The following is a 26,187-nucleotide window of genomic DNA, read 5'->3' as shown; positions in this document are numbered from 1 at the left end:
TTTATTCTTTCTTGAAATATATATATATATTTACATATTTGTGTAAATTATAGTCGTCAAGGCACAATGGTCGAGTAGACATGTAACTAACACACAATTACACGACCTTGCAGGCACACTATCACCACGCCAACTAGTCATTAAATACACAGACAAATTTTTCACAAAAGCATCACAACACCCGTCTACACTCATACAGAACATTGGACAACACAACATCACACGACCACACCCACATAAACTAATTACAGACTACCACCCAGGCAGGCCACCCTGACTGGGCAGAAGAAGAAAATCCTCCAACCAGCCACAAAAGTGTACAGTGCTACGGACATCCACCAAAGTGCCGTGCATCGAGACTGCAAATGAACGCCAACCAAAGCGACATAGATTCAAAAGTGCAACTTATGTAATATAGTGTACAATAGTGTAATATATAAGCTGCAAGCATAACTAAACCTACTCCCAAACTGTTCAGTGAAAAATATGTAACTATGTGTATGTAAATATCAATAATAATTTCTCTGTAAATATATTTCAACGTGTATGATCATCAGAAAACATTGAGCCCACAGGCTCCAGAACATTACGGAGGTTTTTTAAACTTTTCCTCCTAAAAACAATTATTAAATAAATGTAAATGTATATAAGAAGTGTTGTATAATGTCTATAAACTATGGAAAAAGAGCACAATGTGCTGGCGTTCCACTATGTATACCTATGTAAATATCAATGTATGCAAACATCGCAATAAAAAGCTTTTGAATTTGAATTTGATTTGATTTGAACTTCGACAATATGGTACAGCATCGTCGAGCGTGGTCACAACTAAGTTGGGTGACCATGATATTTAGTTATAGAAACTTTTTTTTCCGACTTTTCCGGTGGATTTTCCCAAACTTTTATTTCATATAAACACTCTTCTGTTATTAAGATGCAATGTTCTGTAAAAATTTCAATCCAAACCATCGTATACTTTCCGAGTTTTGCGGCCAAATACATACGGAAGCTAAATTTTTATTTATATATATATATATATATATAGATATATATTCCTGCGGCCATTTTGCAGCTGATAATAATTGTTCAAGAAAAATAAAATTAACGTGTCGCAGAGGATAATTTTCGAAAAAAACGAAGATATAAATATAAAACCAATTTTTTTAAATGTTTCTTATTTGCTTCTTTTTCGCTTGGATATTTACAAAGTGTCACTAAATCTGAATTCCAGATTTTAATTTCAGACAAGTTAAATTGTATCACTTTGAATTTCATTCCATCATCTACAAAGCGCTAGGGCTATCAGTTATCAGCCCTTTACTCTGTATCCAACACACAACTTAGCAGTGACAAGTAATTGATAGTGAAATTAATTTTAAAAAATTCAAAACTCCATTACTTGGTCACGAAAATAAAATATCCAGATGCACATATCTACGGTTTAGTGTATACCCGCAATATAAAAGTGAAATGATATTACTGTCTTTAATCAAATAAAGTTTGCTTATCCCTTCATTATGTATTGTGATACTCGCACGGAGTTAGGTACAAATCCGGATAGTCATTTACGGCATTGTTTTCCTTCCATGCTGTTTGGGGCGATACATATTTATTTAGGGCCTACCAATAGCGCTGGCCTAAAATATAGCACCTAATTTAAATCCTTCGGTTTTGGTTTTTCATAAATAGCAATGGTCAATGCTTTTGATGTGACGTGCATTTTTATTTGTTAAGATTATGGTGCAGCCCAATGAAAAATGTAATATGGTAAATAACAAGTATTTCTGAAACAATAATTTTGAAGCACTTGCTGTTTGAAAATGTAAATAAATAAGCGACACACTTATGCTGTTGAGACCAAAGTAACTACCTACTTATCTTTAAAAGAGCACTGTGTCATAATTCCATGAAATCACGTTAACAAATTATGTAAATTAACTATGCCTATTTAGTTTAATGAGTTCACCACCATGCTACCTTTCAATGCTTATAAATTTACCATTTCAATGCAATCGGCTATCATGTATAGTGAAACCTACGTGGAGTGAATTTACGGTTTGTTTCTTTTACTTCAGAAACTCATTTCATTGTCGTTTTCAGCTAAGCACGAAACACCCTTAATTGTATACTCTGTTGCATACGATTCCCATTGTAATAATAATAATTGCATACTGCATAAGTCACAATTGTTAACTTTTCATACAAACTAAACTCGACAACTCTGCTGGCTCGGCTTACGATATTCAAACTAAAGCATTTGTTTTTCAATCTTGAAACTAATCTTTTGTTGGCACAAGCCATTCTCTCAACGCGAAAGGGTAAAGAAGGGGTGAAAAAATCCTTTCTTTCAAGCTATAATTCTGCTCTGAAAATAAATTGTTATGATAATTAATGTAAAATACATAAAATAGAGGCAATTTATACATCTTTGAAACCAGATATCGAGTAATAATTACTTCAAAACTTGGTACACGAGTGTCGTAGCTTTAATTTTATTATGTATATCTTAAATTGGCATTCATCTGCTCAAATTATAGTATAATTAACTTATTGTTAGGCCTACGCGGTTCGTATCAGTTTCATTCACGATTTTAGTCGTATTAACTTAGAAGATAGTTTTTGATATTTCTGGGCTAAACACAGTAATTCTTTTGCATATTAGAAAAGTCGACAACCCCAGAATCTACGAGCCTTTACTTATATTTATCGTGTAAGCGTTAGCTTTTCGAGAAAGTGTAGCATAAATATCTGTTTGCCTTTTTTTCTTTTCAGTTACGATAGTTATAAAATGGGGGCTCGTCAGTTTTGGTACTGCGTACCCCCGTTTCAACTTTTGAAATATCATACACCTATTTTTGACAAAATTTCATTACGGAAAGTAGCTATGTGGAACTGAAGGAAATGACACTGATACGGCATATTTGGAGTAATACAGCCAACCAACAGATAAGTTGATGACCTGATGAAAATGACAAAAGATGTAGTATAAAATTTAAATGCATGAAAAAAAAATAAGTTCACTCAGAACTCGCAAAAAAATATGACCGCCATAAATGGAAAATTTTCATATTTTATTGCATTTGCATTGATGTATTCATAACTAATTATTAACAATTTTTTAATCTAATTATCTAGGCATAGCCTATATGATACTTTTGTGACAGCCAGTATTTCTGACATTTCTTTTTTCAAAAATTTATTCCTAACTTAGTACATAAAAAACTTTCAAATTGTTTTTATAATTTGACACCAGTGTATAAGCTCATTGAGGTGAATTTGTCCCAGTAGAACTAAAAATATTGTTTAAGTTTATTCTCTTCCGCACCTAAAACTGTTCCACTTTCAAAAATTCAATACAATTAATCTTTAGAGGGAATATTGGTATCAAACTTTCTTTTTTTTTCCTTTCGGGAGTCTGAGATGATATAGATAACGCAACATTACTATAAATAATTTTTATATTTATTTATTTCCTGTTATATAATTAGGCTACACCTAACAAAATAAACAAAGGCAGCAAAACAAAAAAAAATTAAACTCAAATAAAACTCTTCTAAACATATTAAAAAATGTATCACACGTAATGTAAAGTCAGTTGTAATGTAAGAAAAGTTTAGCCTTGCAATGTGGTAACCTTACTATTAATAGATACCAATCGTCATTCGGAGTATTAAAAAGGTGCATTTTTTAGACATGACAATGTATCCATATGATAATTAACTGAGAGACTAAAAACTATTATTATATGAATTCTAAAATAGAATGTAATCCTAATATATTGAGCAATATAGTCTAAAAGTAATGATAAGTTTAAGGTAAATTTTGCTTGTAGGATTACATTCCAAAAATAGTGTGCTCCCAGTAGTATGTAAATGGTGGTTCTGAAACTGGCTTCTGGCTGTGGAGCCGGAGCCGGTGTCCGCCATCTTGGATTGTGACTTCACGGCAGCCATCTTGGATGACCTTGACCCCGGCGGCCATTTTGGATCCGCCATCTTGGATGCAGCGTAACGGGACACTACGTAACGGGACACAACGTAACGGGACATAACGTAACGGGACAAGTAGATCACGGCGGCCATATTGGATCCGCCATATTTAAATCGAGCGCCCCACTCATTATGATGAAATTTTCATCTCTGTCGCCATGTTGATTTTTTCTGTTCCGATGGAGGCCGTCATCTTGGATACCGTCGACTCTGTTTCAGCTGTTTGTTCCTAGATAGCGCCAGCGTCGCTTTTGATTTTTTTTCTGTTCCACTGGAGGTCGCCATCTTGGATACCGTCGACTTTGTTTCTGTTGTTTGTTCCTAGATAGCGCCAGCGGCGCTCATGTTTTTTTTTCTGTTCCGCTGCAGGCCGCCATCTTGGATACCGTCGAATTTGTTTCTGTCGTTTGTTCAGAGAGAGCACCAGCGTCGCTCTGTCTCATCACATAAGGTCGATGTTCCATTACCTACCATAGCTATTATGAACCTTATCGACCTTTTAAATTTAATTTTTTATGAAAAATATATTGGAAACTCTGTGATTCGAACCATCGCAGCTCTGATCTCTAGGTTGGAAAACATACGCCTTTAACCGCTCGGCCATCAAGACATTTACCAGACTGAAAATTAAATAAGGTATATATAAAAATAACATGCATATTTGGACTTGTATTTTTTTTTAATTTAAAGTAATAATAGCACCACCTGTTCGAGACAGAACCACCATCTTGTATTAAGATGTAACTGTTGCAATTATCGTTATGGTCGCCATCTGGAAAATCCGTAATTTTTATGTTATAAAATCGGGAAAAATTTTAAATATCATAAAAAAAATTAATCAACCTAATTAAATAATAAAAAAATCCTTAAAACCACCGTTGCACTTTTCGTGACGACCGCCATCTTGAAATCACCCGCTGGAGATCACCATCTTGTTTTCGTCCACTAGAGTGTGCTGATACCATGTTAGTATAAGTATCTAGTCACCACACCTTTGTCCTTGACCGTGAACTTTGACCTTGACCTTAAACTTTGACCTTGACCTTGACCTTGAACTTTGACCTTGAACTTGAAATTTGACCTTGACCTTGAAATTTGCCCTTGACCTTGAAATTTGACCTTGACCTTGAAATTTGACTTTGTCCTTTAAATTTGACTTTGTCCTTGTCGACCATCATGGATCCGTCATTTTATGTTTAGTACATGCTGCCAGGAGCTACCACCTGCTGGAGTACTCCATCTTGTGTGTGTGTGTACTCGTCTTATTTTAACCCGCTACAGTGCAGTAAACATTTATTACCGAGGTGCCCCCACCATCTTGAAATTTGGGCACCATCTTGAAATCGTGCAACTATTTAGCTATAAAATCAGGAAAAAAATCCAAAATTCATCAAAAAATTCACTCATTAATTTACATATTGAATCGCTGGATTCCTGCCCTCGATTCTATACTTGAACAGTGACACTTGTAACTAAATATTAAATAAATTTTAGATTCTGTTTTCCATTGCCGTTCCTGTAATTTATTAATCATTCACTCTTCAAAAATAGAACACAAGTCAATATACCTGACCATCTAAATAAATACAGTGCCACTATGCTTTACATGAAATTCTAGTTTTTAGATAATCTGAATAACCTCTAAGTCGTTCATGTACAAAGTCACACATATAGACCAATTAATTGCCTTCAGTCCATGAGACCGAGTCATGAACAATGTCAGTCATATAGACCATGAACTCAGTATACACAGGAAACGGGACGTACAAACAGGAAAACGAAATGTACACACAGGAAAATGGAATGTACACACAGGAAACGGAACGTACACACAGAACACACAGGAAACGTCGATATGAACACACAGTACACACAGGAAAACGGAATTTACACACAGTACACACAGGAAAATGGAATGTACACACAGGAAAACGTAATGTACACACAGGAAAACGGAATTTACACACAGGAAACGGAACGTACACACAGTACACACAGGAGACGGAACGTACACACAGGAAACGGAACGTACACACAGTACACACAGGAAACGTGACGTACACACAGGAAAACGGAACGTACACACAGAACACACACAGGAAACGGGACGTACACACAGGAAAACGAAATGTACACACAGGAAAACGAAATGTACACACAGGAAAACGAAATGTACACACAGGAAAACGAAATGTACACACAGGAAAACGGAATGTACACACAGGAAATCTGAACATACACACAGTACACACAGGAAACGGAATGATCACACATACAGTAGCGGAAACACAGGCTTATTTGGAAATCAGGATACAAGAAATAAATCATACTTTTTAAAAATATAAATAATTCATTTTATTTTTCATTAGTACACAAATGACAGTTAATCAAATGATTATTGTATGTAGCCAGCGTTCCGAAGTTCTTTAAGTATGGTCGATACTTCCACGATATGCGAGTAGTTCCTTCTACGAACAGATGTCACCATCAGTCTTAGCCGGTCAACCAATATGTTTGGATCTTTCCATGATGTGGAATCAATCTCTTCTGCCACCATCTTCATTGCTTGTTTATTATAAATATTATGATCTCTGGTGTCTTCCGTTTTAACACCAACCTCAGGGTTACTTTCATCATCTAGCCAGCGATCATCACAAGCTTGATCAGATTTATTTATTGTAACACGACGTTTCCATCGTTTTGGTCTCAAGCCACCATCACAGTCTCCGCTCTGACATGTTTTTGGTGCTTCAGCACAGTACTCAATCATGTCCGCCTTAGATGTGTCAGCTCAGTCTTCAATCATGTCAGCATCACAAGCTTGATCAGGATAATTTATTTTATTACGTCGTTTCCATCGTTTGTCCTCCACGAGGACCACAAAGATCTGCCGTTCCTGCCCGTCAGCCAGTGCCCACCCGGATCGCGTCAGTCAAAATTGATCACAACACTGGAATCGAAAGAAAATTATATATTACATTACAGAAACCTGAAACAGGCCATCCAGCACGGACTGAGATTAAAGAAAATACATAGAGTCCTCGAATTCGAGCAGCGTGCCTGGATGGAGCCATTTATTACGGAAAATACGTTGAAACGACAGACAGCTACAAATGATTTTGAAAAGGAGTTCTTTAAGCTTGCCAACAATTCTTCGTTTGGAAAACTCTGTGAGAACAAATTTCGTCGACAGCGTATGGAACTTGTCTGTAGTGAAGGCAGGCTACGTAAAGTTGTGGCAAAGCCAGCGTTCCAGGACCGAACCATCCTTGATGAGTCTCTGACGCTGGTGAGACTACAGCAAGAAACCATCTTTCTTGACCGCCCAATATAAGCGGAGTTCGCGGTCCTGGACTTATCCAAGACGTTAATGTATGGGTTCCATTATGACATAATGAAACAGAAATATAAGGATGATATCACGCTGGCGTACATGGACACGGACAGCTTCATATACGAGATCAAGACGCGTGACTTCTACCAGGACCTGGCCGACGACGCTGCGCTCCTGGACGAGTTCGACACCAGCAGCTATCCCATTGACCACCCTTGCTACTCACCTACGAACAAGAAGGTAGTAGGCAAGTTCAAGGACGAGCACAGTAAAGTGGAAATGGAGGAGTTCGTCGGCCTAAGGGCAAAGCTGTAAACCTACAAATACGATCAAAATATAATTAAAAAGGCTAAAGGAATACAGAAGTGTGTGGTGATAATTAAAATATTGTTTGAAGATTTTCTTGAGGTCCTGGAGCAGCACACGGAGAAGCGCGCAAATGTCGGGTCCACATGTTCACATAATATGACATTATATACAGAATGTATTAATAAATTAGCACTATCATGGCACGATCACAAAAGAATTATTTGCGAAGATGGAATTCATACATTACCGTACGGATATATATGGAATGCATAAAGTATATGCATTCTCTTTCTTTCACGTGTCATATTTATAGCCATTTTTTTGCCCTCGCCGGGTTCGAACCGAGGACTTCGAGCTACGTGTCAAAAAAGTATGCTTTTTAAGTAGTTTTTATTCAAATTTTATTATTTAATTTTTTTATAATTTTTAAATTTTTTTTTGATTAAAATCGGATAATAAATAAAGATTTTAAAGATGGCGACTGTAACGGAAATTGCAACGGTGACGTCATAATACAAAATGGCAGCCATGGAATCCTAATTTTCAAGGTCATGACCTCGGCGGCTTAAAGCGGCTAGCTCTTAGGACTTTTAAGCCGCTTTTAGGAATTTTCGTGGTTTCTAAGGTAAAACGACTTTTGAGGATTTTCTAAATCTTAATTTTTGAATTGTGGAATTTTTTGAGATTTTTTGGCGGAATTTGTTTTCCACAAATTTCCACAAATTTCCGTCATAATATTTCTCCATGTCAATACTGACAACTGTTGAGAAAATCTAACAATTTGGGGGGGGGGGGGGGGGGGAATTATCATATGTAATTAATTATATTACTTAAACAATTATGTAAAGTAAGTACTTCAAACTCATTAAACTCAGAGTGTTTTTTTTTTGTTTCGGTATGTATTTTTACATTTCCGGAGTTATCATACGTAATTATAATACTTCCGTGACTTAGACCATCTTTGTTTCAAAAAAGAGCTTTTGAAATGTGTCTAAACGTAAGCTAAGAAATGATTTTGGAATCAGCTAAAAAATTAAACAAACTTTAATACATTTTAATATAATATTTTATATGCAAACACCTAGAAGACATTAGGAGGTTATAGTTTCATCCGTTCACCCGTCAAAAGTATAAAGTTACCAAGCCTTAGACGGACGAGTGGATGAAATTTTTCGGTCTATCTTATTGGGCGCAGGTCACGTAATTGACAGACGGATGACGGATGGAAGGGCTATTGTAATTCCGGCCTTAGTTGCTAACGCCCTTATAATCAAATTATACAGAAATTATTTTATTGTCATGTCGTCAACTTATTAGGAATAAGTTTGTAAAGTGCGTACGTAAATTCGTTAAGTTAACTAATTATTTTTATTATATATATATATATATATATATATATATATATATATATATATATATATATGTGGTTTTGTAGGTATTTTAATATTGTAATGTAAACTTACTTAAATTAAATGAAAGAAAAATTACGTACCAATTACATATCAACAATAGCCCTGGTTTAAAAAAAATGAAATTTGAGACTATTATATTTATTTACTCAAAAATTATTAATTTTTGGTGTTTATGAAGTTTTTTTAAAAAATCTGGAAGAACACCCCCCGAAAAAAATTCTTGGGTACGCCTATGCGTAACGCATGAATGTAGTTGGTATTAGTCGCCTGATGTTTGTATTAACGTGTTGGTTTTGGAATACGAACGTAATATTTACAGTAATAACAAATGTATTCGAAACATATGAAACTTATGTTACTATTCCATTGAGAATTTTAATAATTATTATGAAAAAAGACGCAATCTGAAATATCTTTAAAACTATATTTATGACATTTAAGTATCTTATTCATAGCCTCTTTCACAAGTTTACAATAAAAATCTAAATTAAGTCAATGACTATGCTACAAATAAAAGCAACCTTACCTTGTGTATTTTGTTTGCCTTTCACTGTAAAAAAAAATACCCTCTTCCATCATGGTATATAGAAGAACCCTTGGAGCTGCCGGGTAGAATTTCTGAATGATGTGTTTCATCTGTTGCCGCATGTACTAGTGGCTGTTGAAGTTCTTCTGTCTCTTCGTTAGCAGCAATAACGTCCTGATGTATGATGGGCTCGAATTCTACTTGAGGTTCTTCGCGGTGTAAACCGTGCTCGTGACCATTCATGCTGACACTAAGCAATCTGCGACGCTACTTGGTTTTAAATGATGAGAGTAGAGTACTGTTTTAATCCCGTGCGATGTGTCAACGGGTCCACTCCATTGTTGGTCTGAGCTAGTTGTACTGTTCAGGTAAGAAAGGTCACTCGTATTTCTGTCTCTCTCCCACGTTGGACCTCTCTTTCTATTAGGCGTGGGTATTCCCTCTAAACATTATCTCCAAAGTCTCGTGGCAGGATGGGGGTTGGGCTGTCATGTTGCCAAACGTAAGCTATCAGGTAGAGCCATTCCTGGAAACGAGGTCATTTATCCCTGGTTTCCTGTTGCTTTAAGACATCCGCTGTCTGCGTTACTCTTCGGTGCTAGACGAGTCATACGCTGGCTTTCAGTGTAAAGCGCAACAGCTTTTGGAAGCTGGTAAACATGTAAGCAATAAGAAAATGATTGTACTCTCCAATATAATTTTGTTTACGAAAGGCGCAACGTTTAAACGAATTCAAATTAGGGAATAATCGCCCAAGAATCAAATATCATGGCAAAGACCGATTAATTGAATAAATGGCTTTCGGCGAGGAATTTTATTTCACTATGATTCAAGCGGAACTTTATAGTGAATGGATGTTATGTAACATAATACTTTAGCGACGCAATTAGTATTTCGATTAAACAATTTCAAAAAAAAAGTATTATCGTGGTATCAAGTTATTTGTAAGGGATTGAGTAAGATATTTTTAATAAAGTTCACTTCAGAACTTTAATTTCTGTTCATAATTGTCAAGCTGAAAATGGTTATATGCTTTGATTTGCATATATGCCTATCAATATATCATACACACATGCTAAGCAAATAGTTTTAAAATCAGTTCTAAAAAAATAGTCACAGAGAAGTAATTTTGTTTTTTGTGATGATATTCCGTCAATTTAATCTTAATTGAACACTTTTGAAATCATTTCTTGAAGATATCTCTGCCCAGTACTGTATATAGAGTAAAATTGTCCAGTAAACTCCCAGCCAAGTTGGCAACGCCAGCGCAAAAGTATAGTTTAATGCATTAAGAACTTATAAAAGGTGTAGCCTAATATTTTAATTGTCTGCTAGTGTAATTGGTTTTCTGTTTGATTTATGTCAAAATTGAGTAATGAAATTAGTAAGTTGGCAGTCTTCAAGTTTTTAATTTTTTTACTTTTGTCATGATAGATGTTTGAAAACAAGTCGCTGCGTCAAGTACAAAGTCTGTTTCGCTATTGAGCAGAATGATACAAAACAAGACAAATAAGATAGTAAGCAAGACTTTCAAAGGGTTCATATTAATTTTTACAATTTTAAACTTATTATTTAGTAACATTACAAAATACACAAAATGGCACACTAAGAAAATATAGTGTGTTCTCAATATAACTCATGCCACATTGCGTGTTTTTAAACCCAAGCCAAGTTATGGATATTCCACATTTGTATAATTTGTAAGAAATAAACTAGTTTCAAAGAATTTTATATCCAGTGCCAAATACCCAAAACCAATGTAAGAACAAGCTATGGGTACTTATTATTTGAAACAACTCGAGATAGGTAAATTTCTTCTCAGATTTGACTACCAGGAATATTTCTGTACTGAATAACATAATTATGGGGTTTGGAGTGTAAGCCACTAAGCACACTAATATATAAAAATAATAAATATACCGAGAACGATAGCATCTCACTTTTATTTGAAAATTATTTTGATTTTCTAAAATACATTTAGTAATCAATTACTGAGACAAGCAGTAACCTCGGAGACTTATTCAACACATATTTATATTATACTAGCTGCAATACCTGGCGTTGTCAGGGCTGAACACGGAGTGATATTTTTTGTCCGCGAGTTAAAGGAAAATGGATAGCGCCATATGACAGTGTGGTGGACCCAGAGAAATGACACAATTACTGTTTGTATGTCTATGACCTATGATTTTCTGTTTACCTATGGCGATAGGTTGAACAGTATAGAAGTTGATGGCAAGACCGATTTTGATGAAATTTTTTTGTGTATGTTCCGGTGGATTCGAGAATGGTTTAGATTCACTTATTTTTTTTGGATTCCATAACCATTTTCAAATTATTTTTTGATTTACATGGATTTTTTAATCGTTGGTTTATTTAGGGTTGCTATAGAGACGGTATTAACCATTTGTTATTCTTCACGCGATTCATTTGTTTCTCTTATTTAACCTAAATATTTGATTGATTAAACTTAAAATCAGGAAAGTTTAAGAAGGTAACGAAGGTTGTCAGATAAAACAAAGTGTAGAAAGTTTGTTTATAATATGCTGATCATTTATTTGGTTATAAGAATTGGTCATAAATGTCACAATAAAAACAAACGATACATTTATTTATGTTTTAAATATTTTTCAGTAATATTATTCCAAGTTTTGTAATACAATTTTAAATCTGTAATATTTATTAACTCTATTTACTTAGCACGTCAAGCAATCATTATAGGTTCACAATTGGATCCGGTAGGCAGCGCTGCGATCGCGTATTAGACAGTTGGTGCCAACGATCCTTTACTTACTCTATGCCAACGATCATTATGCCCTTCGGTTGGTGCTGCGATCGGATTTTAGGATTTTTTTTGTTGCATTTTCGCACATCATTTACTTGCGTTGTAGCTTAGTGTTGTTATTACATTAAAATTAAAATAGAATTGTGCGCTTGTTGAGAATATTATATTATTATTTATTGAAATAACGTTCTAAAGTGTAATTGAAAATATACATTTTGCAAAATTTGTGAGGTGCAGTATTGAAGTGAGTATTTTACACGATTTTTCATGACTTTTAATGATGTATACATGTGCAATCAATAACAATCAACATAACCTACAATTTTAAATTGTCAGTTCTCCTTTTATTCTATGCAACTGAAGACGTACTGAACGACTTTTCGTAAATAAAAACATCAGTTTGTAAAATAAATTATAATTTATGTACAAAATAAAAATACATATTACTTACGATAATTAAAGTATAGTAATACACCCACAAGCAATAGATGGGTGGAGTTGTGATAACTGTACATGTGATGGTACCAGGTATTTTAATATTTTTTCTATAAATTAAATCAAAACGGTCCAAACAGTTACAACTTTTTTTTTAATTTTCGAATTTAAAACATTTGAACAGAACAACGTCTGGTCCGCTAGTAATTTTATGAAAAGCCTCAGAGGATGAAATGCACTTTCATTTACGTCATAAGTAATCTTTAACTACTTTATGTGAGGTATACGTTTTCTTAATGTGTTAGGTGTCATTAAAACCTCTAAGCTTAGTTGGGAACCTAAAAATTAAATGTTTTTATGCGTTATGCAAATAGTCACCAGGAAAAACGTTTGTACTATGCATTTTTATATTATTTTTATGTACAGAATCACCAGTTTCATACAGAATAAACAAAGGGCCATTAATGAGAACCTAACTTGTAGCTAAAATATGGCAGAAATTTTTATGTAGTTTTTTTGCTAGATTTTTAATCGTTTCGTGGAATACGTTTTAGATTAACATTTACTTAGGCATTTTTCTCGCATCGTTAATTCAATAAATTCTATACATATAAAATATATTAAACACTGCACACTTGCAAGTGATTGATTCAGTATATCTCTAGCAACGACTTTACAGGTATTGCAATAAATCTTAATTAATCTTAATCTTAATTAACATAACCACAAAAAAATTCACCTTAGTCTCTGACACAATTTGTTTTTTCTCTATTGCACAATGCTGCGATGGTCAAGTAACAGCGATATTAAAAAAAAAATGGTCGAATTAACATTCTAAAATATTATTTACTTCTGGCATAAAATCAGCTTTAAAACTCATTAATAACAAACAATTAACTCTTAAACACATGTAAACTGTTCTTAATTATGAAAAAGAAAAGGTTATTTGTTTTCATGATACCATCCGGCAACATCCGGCTACCTATGATTCACAATGGCGATAGAAATATATCGCCTCTACAAAATGATTTTAATATGACTGCAGTGTTTATTTTAAAAAAATTTCAGTAAAAATAAAGTTGAACCAACAAATATTATTAGACCCATAAAACACATTATCAGTGTAACATTTCAAGCAAAATTGTTCTATAGGAGTTTCAGAAGTAAGCAGAAAAAGTTGTTTCGTGGAACCTCAAAAATCATTCAAAAAACTGTTTTGTAGTAATAACCAAATTTAGCCAGTAATCAATAACATAACATTTATACTTTGAACTCGTAACTAAATGTTAGGTAGTAGGTATGCATATCCTATTAAAAAAAAGTATTATTTTAAAAGTAAATTTTCGAAAAACTACAATTTATACTGCTCATTCAAATCAAACTATTTAATAGAATTTGAAATAGTACCTTTGTAGTAATAGTTACTAGCAAGATCATGAGTAAACGTTATTTTTCGAATCCCGCATATGAAACGCCACCTTATCTGCACCAGTGGGAGATGAAACAAGTACTAAGTACTACCACTGTATATGTATGAGTGCGTTACTGTTATTATATAAATTGTATGCGTATCTATAACGGCTTTATCATAGAAGAGAGACCGGATGATCATGCGATTAGGTGCCTAAAGGAAATTAATATAGTTTTACTTTGCTTCATTATTCTTAGAAGTTTCACTCTGAATCACATACAAAGTAAGCTGGCTTAATAACTAGCAGAATAAAAACACAAAACAAAGTTTCCAAACACACAGCAATAATTACACAACTCGCTACTGAAGGAAGAACTTTGAAAACTAAATTCTTAACCAAAATACCACCAATTCATATTTTAGAAAAGTTTTGCAGAGTAACGCAGTTTTTAAAAAACAAATAAATTGACATTAATGATTATTATTTTGATCTTACTTAGGATCAGATCACACACTGTATGTTTAAGGAGTGAGTTAGTCAAATTTTAAAAGTCTAAAAAAAAAAAAAAAAAAAATTTTTTTAATGAAATATTACTTTGCATTAAAATGATCGTTTATTTACTAGGTCCCATTTTATCTATCATAAACAATATTGCTTCTATGGAATTTTTAAGCGTTCCATTAGTTACAAAATGATACAAGGTAGCACCCGTAATTGATATACAGTACACTCCCTATTTAACGCGGTTGTCGGGGTACATAACTTTTACCCGCGTTGTTGCATAACCGCGATGTTTCGATGTGACCAAGGTCAAAAGGCATAAAACACCGCCTGTGTTCTAATAGGTCGGCAAGCACGCACAGTATAGACGGCCCGCCTTTGTGCGGACTTTGCATCCGCAGTTTTCACTAAACGCGGGTGAAAAAATAAAAATAATAAATTGTAAATATAAATATTAAATGTTGAATTTTATTTTTTATTTTTCCGCATGCTGCGCACAGTTTGTCGCACGGCCTACGAGCGCGCCACACGCCGCCATACACACGTGCGGCACACAAGCTGCTGCCAGTCTCGTGGTGTCAGCCACAGTATCTGCTTCGTCTGAGTGTCCGTAACAAAGTAAGTGCAGTGTGTGCGGTTACACACGATTTTGTGGTCAAAGTCTTCTAAATAGAAAGGCCATAGTAATACTTCAAACCGAATATGAATCGCAAAGTACCGAGTTTGATTGACAAAATAAAAATTCTAGATTTACGTACTTACAAATAGCGTGTCTTTTGCAGAAGTATGCAGCAGATACGTGAAAAACAATTCTAGCATTCGTACAATATAAAATAAAGAATCGTCTATCGTGTAAAGTGGTTAAACTTTGTTATCCATGCTTACAGTAAATTATAAATGGTCACATGTGGGATACAAAAATTGCGCCAAAATAATTTTAGCGCAATCAGTGGCGCCGTATTAAAAAGTCTGTTAAACGTTGTCTTTACTTATTCCATCAAACGCTTTGTCGAGTTGCTGAGTGTGTGTGGCTCGGATCGGCAAGTGTTATATTCCCCAGCCTCTGGTTAAAGGTCGGGAGGCCGCTACACATAAACATATCCGGGGCTTGTTTACTACCTCACGGCAAAAGTGGTACAGTATGGTTCACGTAAGTATTGGACCACTGGGAATTCCTCGGCAAAGATTAAAATTACGCTAGCTGATTTACTTTATTATTTAATGTTAAAACATTATACCAAAGTAAAAAGATGAACGTGTATAATACAACGAATAATATTACGTCTGTAGGTTCAAGTTGTAACAAAACATTTATATGTCTCCGCTTGTCAACACACGTGACCACGAGAAGTGTGCAGACGGAAATGAGTGAACTACTCAAGGTCACCAGACTTCCCCTCGGCTTAATCGCCCCTCTCATCACTGGCGCTTATATTCCACTCCTCCGTCTACCCGGGTGTCTTGGTCGCATATTCTCGGCTCGCCTCTCCCCTCCCAGCGCTTGCCGTCAACCAAACCTATCCAAAATCAATCCCCAGCCGAGTCACGCTGGATAATGTCGCTGGACGGTAGGCTTTATCGGGTCCCCTGTCCGATGCTTTATTTGTGGGTTAAAAAAAATGTTAAGAACTAATGTTTCAGAAAATAACACTGGTCTGGATTGGATCATAATTTGAAAACACTACAAGATAGAGGAATAATGTACGGAGATATCTTGTTTAGAATTTCACTGCGGACATTTTCTACGCCTAGGCTTTTTTCTGCCCGATGCTTAGTTTGTGAGTTACAACGCAAAATTATCTTAATCGGCTGTCAATCATTTATTCCATTTATTATTACAGTAGAAACTCGTTAATCCGTGACGCGCTAATTCGGGAATCGGATAATCCGGGACGATTTAAAAGTGCAGAAAAAAAAAGAGAAGTAAAAATTGTCAGCGCTTAAAATTAACGTCACGCGGGCCGGCAGCCGGCAAACACTGCAAGCCTTCGCATGGGCCGCCAAACTCTGCAACACTGTTTGTACCGACCCTTTGTGTCGTCCCCCTTTCAGCTGTCACATTTGTCACTCTTTAAACTTGAGGGGGATGTCTTGACTTCTGCTTCCCGTCTCCCTTTGTTTGTTTCCACCCGCCAACGCACGGCAGGCGCCTGGCGAGTGACGTGTCTGGCTGGCATTCGGCTGGACGAAGTGGGAAGATTTATGTGTGCAAGTTCAGCACGATCTTATCTTTCTTTCTTCGGCTGTTATAAATGACCGTGAACTAATGGCTAGGCAGTGCCGTATTTTTTTAAGCCGAGACTAATTCGAAGACGGTCTTTACCGTGAACGGATTATCCGGGTTTATTACTTTTTTTTTTACAGGATTTTAATTAGCCGGGCATCGGCGGGTCCCAATTAACACGAATAATGGAGAGTTTACTATTTTTTATCTATCTGCTGCCATGGCGCAGTAAGCCTCGGTAGATGTTACGTCACATGACCTTGGCCTTAACCCAGCTGCACGCCGGTATCTGAGAAGCTTGACAAGACCTTCCGGGCTTTAATCGCTAGTCCGTGAAATTCGGTAATCCGTGATTATCTCGGTCCCGACCATCACGAATTAACGAGGTTCTACTGTGTTATTATTATTATTATTATTCATTTCTGATTGGGGGACATGGTTTGACCCGCGATATACCCGATTCCGCGATCTATCGGGGCGCGGTATACCGGGAGTTTACTGTATTATGCATCAGTTTGGTGATTTAAGTCCCCTAATACAATCAAATACATAAAAATCAATCAAATTTGTGGCGTTATATAGTTAACAAGAGTGTGAAAGTATCACAGCAACATAATGACCAACTAAAATATCATCAAATGATCAAAATATTCAAGAAGTTAGCCTTAGTTTTACAACATAAAATATTGCAATATTGTAACATATATCGAAAAATTTAATTTTAAAGTTGTCTTGAAAAATAAGGAAAAAATCAGAAAAATAACATTCATTAGTCAAACAACAGATAGTTGCAAGGACGAGTCATACCCACTCCAGAAGACAAATTAACAGGTGTTTACTTGATTATTCACTTCAACCTGACCACTCTTAAGTTAAAACAAGTGATTTCATTCCATGTTCTCACCGAGCTTAATTAAAGAAATATAGTCCAGGCTGAAGTTGGAAAAAATAGGGTACTATTTATTTCAGTAAGCTGGTGACATCAATCGATAAAAATAACATTGCTAATATTGTTGTTTGTGTACCAATGTTAAAAAGGCAAGCCAGACTACAGTGCGGTAAAAATAATTATACAAATTTTATGTACGTATCATACACTGTATGTGTCTCAATATTTCTTCACCTGCTGTATCAGAAACCTAAAAATTGTTATGCGCTGTTAGTAAAATTTTTAAAGCTCGCTCTTGATATGTGGTACAAAAATATTTTTTTTCATTTAAAAATTAACAGATTATAATTTATAATGTGACTCCTGTTTCGTAAATATTTTTTAAATGGTAAAATAAGCTAAGAAATTACAGTGCAAAAATATAAAACCTTATGAAATAAACTGATATCTATGGTGTAATATTCACATGTCTTGATTATATATTGATTGATTTAATAGTTATTAAACAATATTCACTCGTACATGAATATGAAATACTCATTCATTAACTGAAAATGCATTGAAATATAATCTTTTTTTTACAGGCGTGCACGTAATGTATGTTCAACGCATTTACAGGCGGTAATTTAGTTTAGAATTCCTACACGCTAAAACAAAATGTTTATACGCCTATTGCAAGTATGATTATTTTTTAAAGTTTAGTAAAATCAAAGAAAATTATTGAAAATAAGAATAAAATACTTAAAAATTACTAAGTAACGTAAACTATAATTTCAACATAGAAATTAGTTTTCGTTGAATTTGTACCTACTTATATTGCAGATATTTTCAGATACTTCATCACGTAAAGCTTGGGCCAAATAAGAACATCTTTGTTTAGTAACCGTTCATCAATCGATTATGCATATAAGTAATGCTTATATTATAATCACAGCTACATGAATTACATATTGTCTATTTGCTAAACAAGCCCCAGAATATCATTTCAACCCTGAAAGGTAGTCAGTCAGCAACAGGTCAGTATACAGGTGCTTGGAATTTTCGAAGAAATTTAGTGGTTTTACAAAATTTTACGAATGAAAGATGCCTGAAATATATTATATTTTTTAATTCGGAAATCTTAATGTATTACAGGCAGTAAACCTCTACGCGTTCTTGTAGGAAAAGAATTTCAACAGGTATCAGTTCAAGTGTCAAGCCAAATTAACTGCGAGGCAGAAGTTGTAACCAAATGCAAAGCAGAATTTGTTGTTTATTTAACGTCAGAACAGTGCTAGTGTGCAATGGTCAATGGTATTTAAACACAAAAAGTACTACAAGAGCCCAAGTCTGAAATTTACCGAACATACTATGCGAGGTTTAATATCTTCTAAATACTGGTCGCTAAGAAACATTCATACAACAATCCAAATATTTATAGCACATATTAGAAAATAATGTAGGCCTACGTTACATTCTACAAACACCGAAGGCATGCGTAGACTATGCCATAAAGACCATATTATTACACGAGAATAACATTTTAAAAAACCTACAATGTATTACCGGAATTATTATACTTGAAATCTTGAGAAATGCGTAGCAATTTTCGTTGACAACAAAATCATTAAAGCCTGCAGAAGCCTGATTTTAATTAATTTTAATTAGTGTTTTTTTTTAGTTTATTTGCTTTTGAGAATAATTTACATGAAATGTCATATATAAATGTTTATCTCAACAGTTTATGTTACCTACGCATTACAACTAATGCGATTAAAGTAAGAGAACTTTTTAATAACACACTAGATACATTACACACTAAATTGAAATTGTAGGAACTTTACCTTAGCAAACCTATACCATAACGCCTGTCTAATATTCCTCACACTGCCCGCAGAACACGCCTAGTGCGGTGAGATAGACTACTCTTCCCTCCAAGCAGATGTTGTACGGTCACTTGACGCTTCGGAGACACGGAGCGTACGGCCCTCTGACGCGCGGCCACATTTTCCTCCACATTTGTTAGTTTTAAGATTTGGTTTTATGCGGTTTACGCACGAAGCTTTCAAAATACGTGTTTTATAATCAGGGCACACCATTGGTTAGAAAATTGGAAGGGTTAAACGCATATACGCCCCTAGTATTCTTATTGGCCATGCCTTAGCTGTGGCAAGGCATCCACATCATTGGCTGGCTCCGCTAACTGCTGTAGCCAGTAGATATAGTACGGTCGCTTGACGCTACGGTCACATTGTACCCCGCCTCTTCACCTAGTATGACATCATGTCTGCCATCTTGAAAATCCGGAATTTTTATGTTAGAAAACCGGGATGAAATTTAAAATCATTAAAAAAATTAACTAATCAAATTAAATAATAAAAAATTAATAACATTTTACTTATAAACCACTGCTGCACATATCGTTATGGTTGCCATCTTGGATTATATAATTGTAGCATGTTTCGTTATGCCCGCCATCATGGTTGAGTACGATGTCGTCGTTACACTTTATGTTATGTCCTCCATATTGGATCCTATTACTGTTGCATGTTTCGTTACGGCAGCCATCTTGGAATCGTGTAATTATTTAGGTAAAAATTCGGGTAAAATTCCAAAATTCATTAAATAAATTTGTAAGCAATATACTGATTGATCCGGTCAGTTGCTGTCCCTAGTTGGATACTTGATCGATTCAATATAGTTTAATCTTATGTAAAAATATTAATTTCAATAAACCATGTTCAAAATTCTTAAAGAGACTTTAAATCCTGTACTACAATCATCCTATAAGGCATTAAGACCACCGTCTTGGAAATTCGTATTTATTGTCTTATTAATTCGGGAAAAAGTTCAAAATTAACTAAATAAATTTACAACCAATAAAATGATTAGTTATATTGATTAAGGTCCTTGGTACGATTCGGAATGAAGATAAAAAAATTAAATATAACAACAATATAACATAATAGTGACAGGTTCAGAAAAAAAAACACAAGTTCTTTCACAAAATAAATTTTATTACATAATATATATTCTACTACACGAGTACTTACGAAAGCCAGCAATCTTATAAACATTTAGGTCCGCATAGGCGTGAAATGACTAATTCTTAGCTCCAATCGGTTTATACTAGACAGAGTCCAACCAGAACCTTTACTGACATAGTTCTCCTCCTCTTGACATAGTTTCTGGATACCGTTTTTAACAGTTTGCTTCACATCGTCAGAATTGTAAATTACTGCAGCCGATGTCTTGAATGCACACTTCTTCACTTCGTCTTCAAATGGATACGGCTTTCCATATATACAGTCCAACCACAAGTTATATTTCAAAGGACCGTTTGTTGCTACGTCATCAGTAAGCTGATTGATTATGTCCTGTCTAATATCATCAAGAAAATTACAAATGTCTTTCATCTCACCTAACGTATTTAAATAATAGTAATATTTCGTTGTTCCACGAAATGCCGACTGCGCCAAGTAGAACCCATTATCATTCACTTGTAATGCGCCGATCACATTCTTAGGTTTATTTTCATGTCCAGACGTTATAGCAATCGGTTGCTGCACATCAGTTTTCTTGCTTGTACGCTTACGAGTCTCCAACTTAAAGCGAGGAGGCGAAATTTCTACAGGTAATTCTTCAGTAGACACATGGACTTCACCTTTTGCATTTTTTCACATGTCGTCGCAAACTATCAATACGTGTAAACCATTCATGACACCCATCACAGCGAAACTTTATACGGGATGGATTCTTCGTGCATTTACTCCGTTCATGTCTTCGTGCATCATGAGAAAATGCGAACGTCATATCACAGTAGCTGCAAGGATACCGGGGTGATGAAGACGAGCCTTTCAGACCCGATCCAGATACTTGCGTTGCCGCAGTTGTGCCATCTCCAAGCATACTCTTATGAACATCAATGCATCGTTGTTGCACCGAAACCTTTACTTTCTGACGCGCAGCAGGTCCTCTACATGTCTTCAAGTGTCTTTTCAACTAATCTTGCCTTGCAAATTGCTTGCGACATTGGTTACAGCTAAACATTTTGCGAGGAGGATTCTTAACACATTCTCTCTTCTCGTGGCGTCGAGCATTGCTGTTGTTTGAGAAAATCTTGTCACAGTAACAGCACCGATGTTCGTTAGTCGTTCTTGAATCACCAGTCATTGAAGTTTCCATCGAGGACGAAACGAAGTTCGTAGAGTTTTCCTGTGTAGCCAGCACCACCGGCATTAAAGTCTCTCCTGCTGACGGTATCGCGACTGTTGAAGTCTCCTCTTGTGATGACGTCGTCGTTGCCGACGGGATCAGCACCTTCTCCGCCATAGCTGACGTTAGGGTTCCCGTAGTCGATGGTACAACATCCATCAAGTTCGACGTTTTAGATGGTAAAGATGCCATCGAGTTCACAAGAACAGGTAATTACGCGTCTTATGCACCAGAAGAATCAAACTAGGTGATCCTCACACCGTCATCGTCGCCTGTAACAAACTGAGCAACCTGCTGTCTAGGACTCGCTCATATACATGCACCGGTTGGAATAATACGCTAGTCAAATCAAGAACCAATTACTATAATACTCGAGTCAAAACACCATTGAAAGAAGAAGCGCACCAAAATAAGATGACACTTTTGGAAGAAAATTCGACAAATGAAATGGACACGCAATGCACGCACTTGCAGCTTTCATCTCAAGGTATCATTTAAATTTCATTCAAGCGAAGTATCAAGCCAATGTCACATCATATTAACATCCTATTGGTCATACTATCCTCATAATTTCACAGTCTTATAAATCACATCAGTTATAGGACTTATAGTTTATAACACACATCATTGCAGACATTGTTCTTTAACAAATTCAAATTTAAAAATGTAATATGTAAGTACTTGTTAAATTGAAGAACCAGGTACGTAAATATTTTATATATACTTTATGGACACTGTAGGCACAAAAACCCTGAAAGTACATATGTAAGAATGATATTTAATAAAACTAATATTAAATTGTATATTTATTTCCAATAAGATACATCTGATCAAAAAAAGCAGGTTTTATTCTATAAACCCTGCATTTCGTAGATCATGTTTCTTTGAGGATGTATATATTTTCAACATTTTGTGAACCAAGTAGAAGTTTTAGCCTATTCTCCAATCATTTGGATTGACTCTCGATGATCAATTTGGTCTCGCGTGCTACGGCTTCCATCTTTTCTATATTAATAATATTATTTGTCGTAAAATCTCCGCATCCGTGTCACCATCACAGATTCAAATCATCATCGTAGCTGTCATCAATATTGTCATGAGCTGCATCAATATAACTCATTTTATGATATCGTTTCCGCATTTCAGTTGTCAGAGATTAACCACAATCTATGATCCTGTGAGCTTCACAATATTCTCTATTGTTTTCTAGACATGGTTAGCTCCATTCTCATTTTCTTTAAAAGCCTATGTGTCCAGTTTTATTATTTAAACCTTCAACCCATCATCCCAAACTCAATTAAATTATTTAATTATATAGAACAAAAATCAACAATGTTCCTTTCATTTAATCATAGGAACCGTATCATCCTTTCCACCTATAGTGTAGTTTCTTGAGCCCAGGAGTCTTTCATTATATACCATGCAGTGTTTTTCAAGAGATGTGGTATACTACCAGTTCTACATACAAATCCATCCTATCATTGATTTGTTTACACATAAAAAAACCTTCTCGTTATTTTTACACGTTTTATTAAATTATCACTTCGACTAAAATAATTACCACTCATAGTAATTTCTACAACGAACTCTTTGCCCAAGACATTTTAACCATCATCTCTGAACACAACCATGTCCCGTCTATATCACAAAGTAAAAGAGGGTAGAGGAGATAGGACAAACAAGTGCTAGTCACTCATAGGGTAAGAACCATGTGTTGGATACCTATCTCAGACATTGTAGCAACTCTGTATTTTTCTTACCTCATGTAGAAAAATATCTTCCTATACATACGTTTTTAAAATTATTCACGTACGTCTAGTCAAAAGTACCTAAATTCAAGCTCGTTAACCTCAAAGAAAATTTAAAAAATTCTCAAGGATAGAGGCAGATACTACACGATCAAGACACGCATACCGTCACCCGCAAATGAACATTGACCCCTCGCGCAGGAGTTGCAAGCTTGCAGAATGCTGCGGCAGTCATATGTTTGCTCGAGTCATACATACATAACGTCGCCAGCCTTCCCACTCATTTCACGTAATGCTCCAGTGAAATCGTAATAAAGCTCATGTAAAGTACTCGCTGGAATCGGTTTAAAAGTGCTAAACACGGATCCAGAGCAGAAAATCAGCCCTCGAATGTATAACTCGCTACTATAAAAAAAAATTTGTAGTGTATATAACAGATTCAAACCCAATAGCATACTCCTTACGCTGAAAATTATAAGCGACAAAAAATTGTAAAATCAAGACCCCGGCCAGTATACATTCATTTTCCCAGGTTGTAAAAATTCATGTTAGTAATCAGCAACGAAGGAGTGAGTAACTTGGACGAAGAACCGCTTTCCAAGTATCCAGAATCTTACTGATACAGCCCATCCAGTGCACCAGCATACTCCGAAGTGTGGTCAATTGATAAACATTCATTAATTTTTTTAATATCATCTGTAGTGTACACCAATATATGACAGGTTACGATTTAAGACCATAAACTTCCCACAAGTCTGTTAGTTTTATTTCGGGAAGTAATAAATTATTTCTCAAAAATAATAAATCAAGTTCATATCAGATTTGCTCTAATGTTACGGCACTACCTGTACCTGCACTTTACCAAAACATCTCCCATAAAAATCTTAAGAATGCAGATGGCATACTCAGACAAAAATAATTTTAGCATTACTGGTAAAAAAAATAATACACACAAAAAAGACAAAACGGACATTACAAATCCGACCTAAATTACGTGTCACGTGTAGTTTATTACATTAAGATGAATGAAGTAGGTTAAGAAAAATATATAAAAAATTCTTTAATTCTATAATTTATTTAAAATTGTACATTTATACACAATAAAATCTGACATGGTATATATATCGTATACATTTCTCAGTTCATGCGACATTCATTTTTATTAAAATAAATTATTATAGTTCGTTTTAAGAGTGACAAAATACATATAATTCATACAGATCACGATACATCAGATCAGGAGTGTAACACCTTAGAGGGCCAGAAATTATGCTAGAAACCCGCCTTTACAAAAATTATAATAATGTTTTTTTCAAGTAAAATTTTCGTGTAATCTGTATACCGCACTTCTCACACAGAAATTTTACACGGACAAGATTTATTCTGCAGCCATGCTTTTCATGGATGCGTGTACTTCGTAGTCGTTCTAATCGTTTACCACAGTAGCAGCACTGATACAGATATTCATCGCAATTACCATCGCTTCCCCGCTGTACAACTTGCAAATGAACTTTGCTTTTACAATGCCTAATAAAATTACTTTTGTTTGGGAAATGTACACCACACGAGCCACACGAAAATGTCACACGATTAGCGTTTCTTCTACAGACATGATTTTCATGTCTTCTTGCATGTTGACGGTACCTATTTAAAACTTTTGTCACAGTACATACACAGATGTCCCGTCGTTAGACCTTGAGTCACCGACGGCTCGGAAAGTATCTTACTTTCAATGTACACTGCTGTTTTAGGCGACAAAGTCCCGTATGTTGCATGAGCTGGAGATTTCCCAGTCGACATTGACAGATCATCTGTACTGGTTGCCAAAGAATCTGATGTATACACGACTGATGCAGAAGCTGGGAATTGCTCACAAAATTTTGTATTTACCAAATGAGGTGTAGTTGCAGGTATCGGAGTCTCCTCTACGTTCGATAATGCACACATTGAAGTCTCTTGGAGTGAAGAGACAGTAGATACAGCCATCATCGGGATCTCTGGAGATGGTAGCCTCGTTACCATCGGAATATCTGGAGCTGCCCTCATCGTTGTCATCGGGATCTGCTTCGGCATCATCACCTCCGTCGTCAGGGACCCCGGTGAAGACGCGAGACCCTCCTTCAAGATCTCTACAGTCGTTGACCCCGCCACCATTGGGATTTGTACCGATGTCGACGTTGCTACCATTGATTTTGGATACACATCAATATTCATATACAAGACTTATATGCAGACGAGCCAATCCATCAGATCTGTACTGTACCACTACAAGAGGTGGACTGAGGGACCTGCTGTCTAAGACTCGCTTAAATAACCATGTTCGCTTGCATAATACACAAGTCAATACATCATCCATTGTTATTACTTAAAAAAATTAGGAATTTCAAGGAATGAGAATTTAAATTATACAGCGAAACCCCTTATTTACG

The 26,187-nt window shown here is 35.4% G+C and overlaps 1 long non-coding RNA gene across 1 annotated transcript in view; it reads left to right on the top strand.

The window, feature by feature from the left end:
- Positions 1–12,412: 12,412 nt before the first annotated feature.
- The window catches only part of LOC134538397 (uncharacterized), a 62,109-nt gene continuing 48,334 nt past the window's right edge, over positions 12,413–26,187 (top strand). The window contains exon 1 of the long non-coding RNA XR_010076135.1: positions 12,413–12,599. This is a non-coding gene — a long non-coding RNA (uncharacterized LOC134538397). The remainder of the gene's footprint in view (positions 12,600–26,187) is intronic.

The sequence above is a fragment of the Bacillus rossius genome, chromosome 13, assembly GCF_032445375.1.
Source record: "Bacillus rossius redtenbacheri isolate Brsri chromosome 13, Brsri_v3, whole genome shotgun sequence".
NCBI lineage: Eukaryota > Metazoa > Arthropoda > Insecta > Phasmatodea > Bacillidae > Bacillus > Bacillus rossius.
Note: the sequence above shows the minus strand (reverse complement) of the source record. Positions and strands in the feature narration are given on the sequence as shown.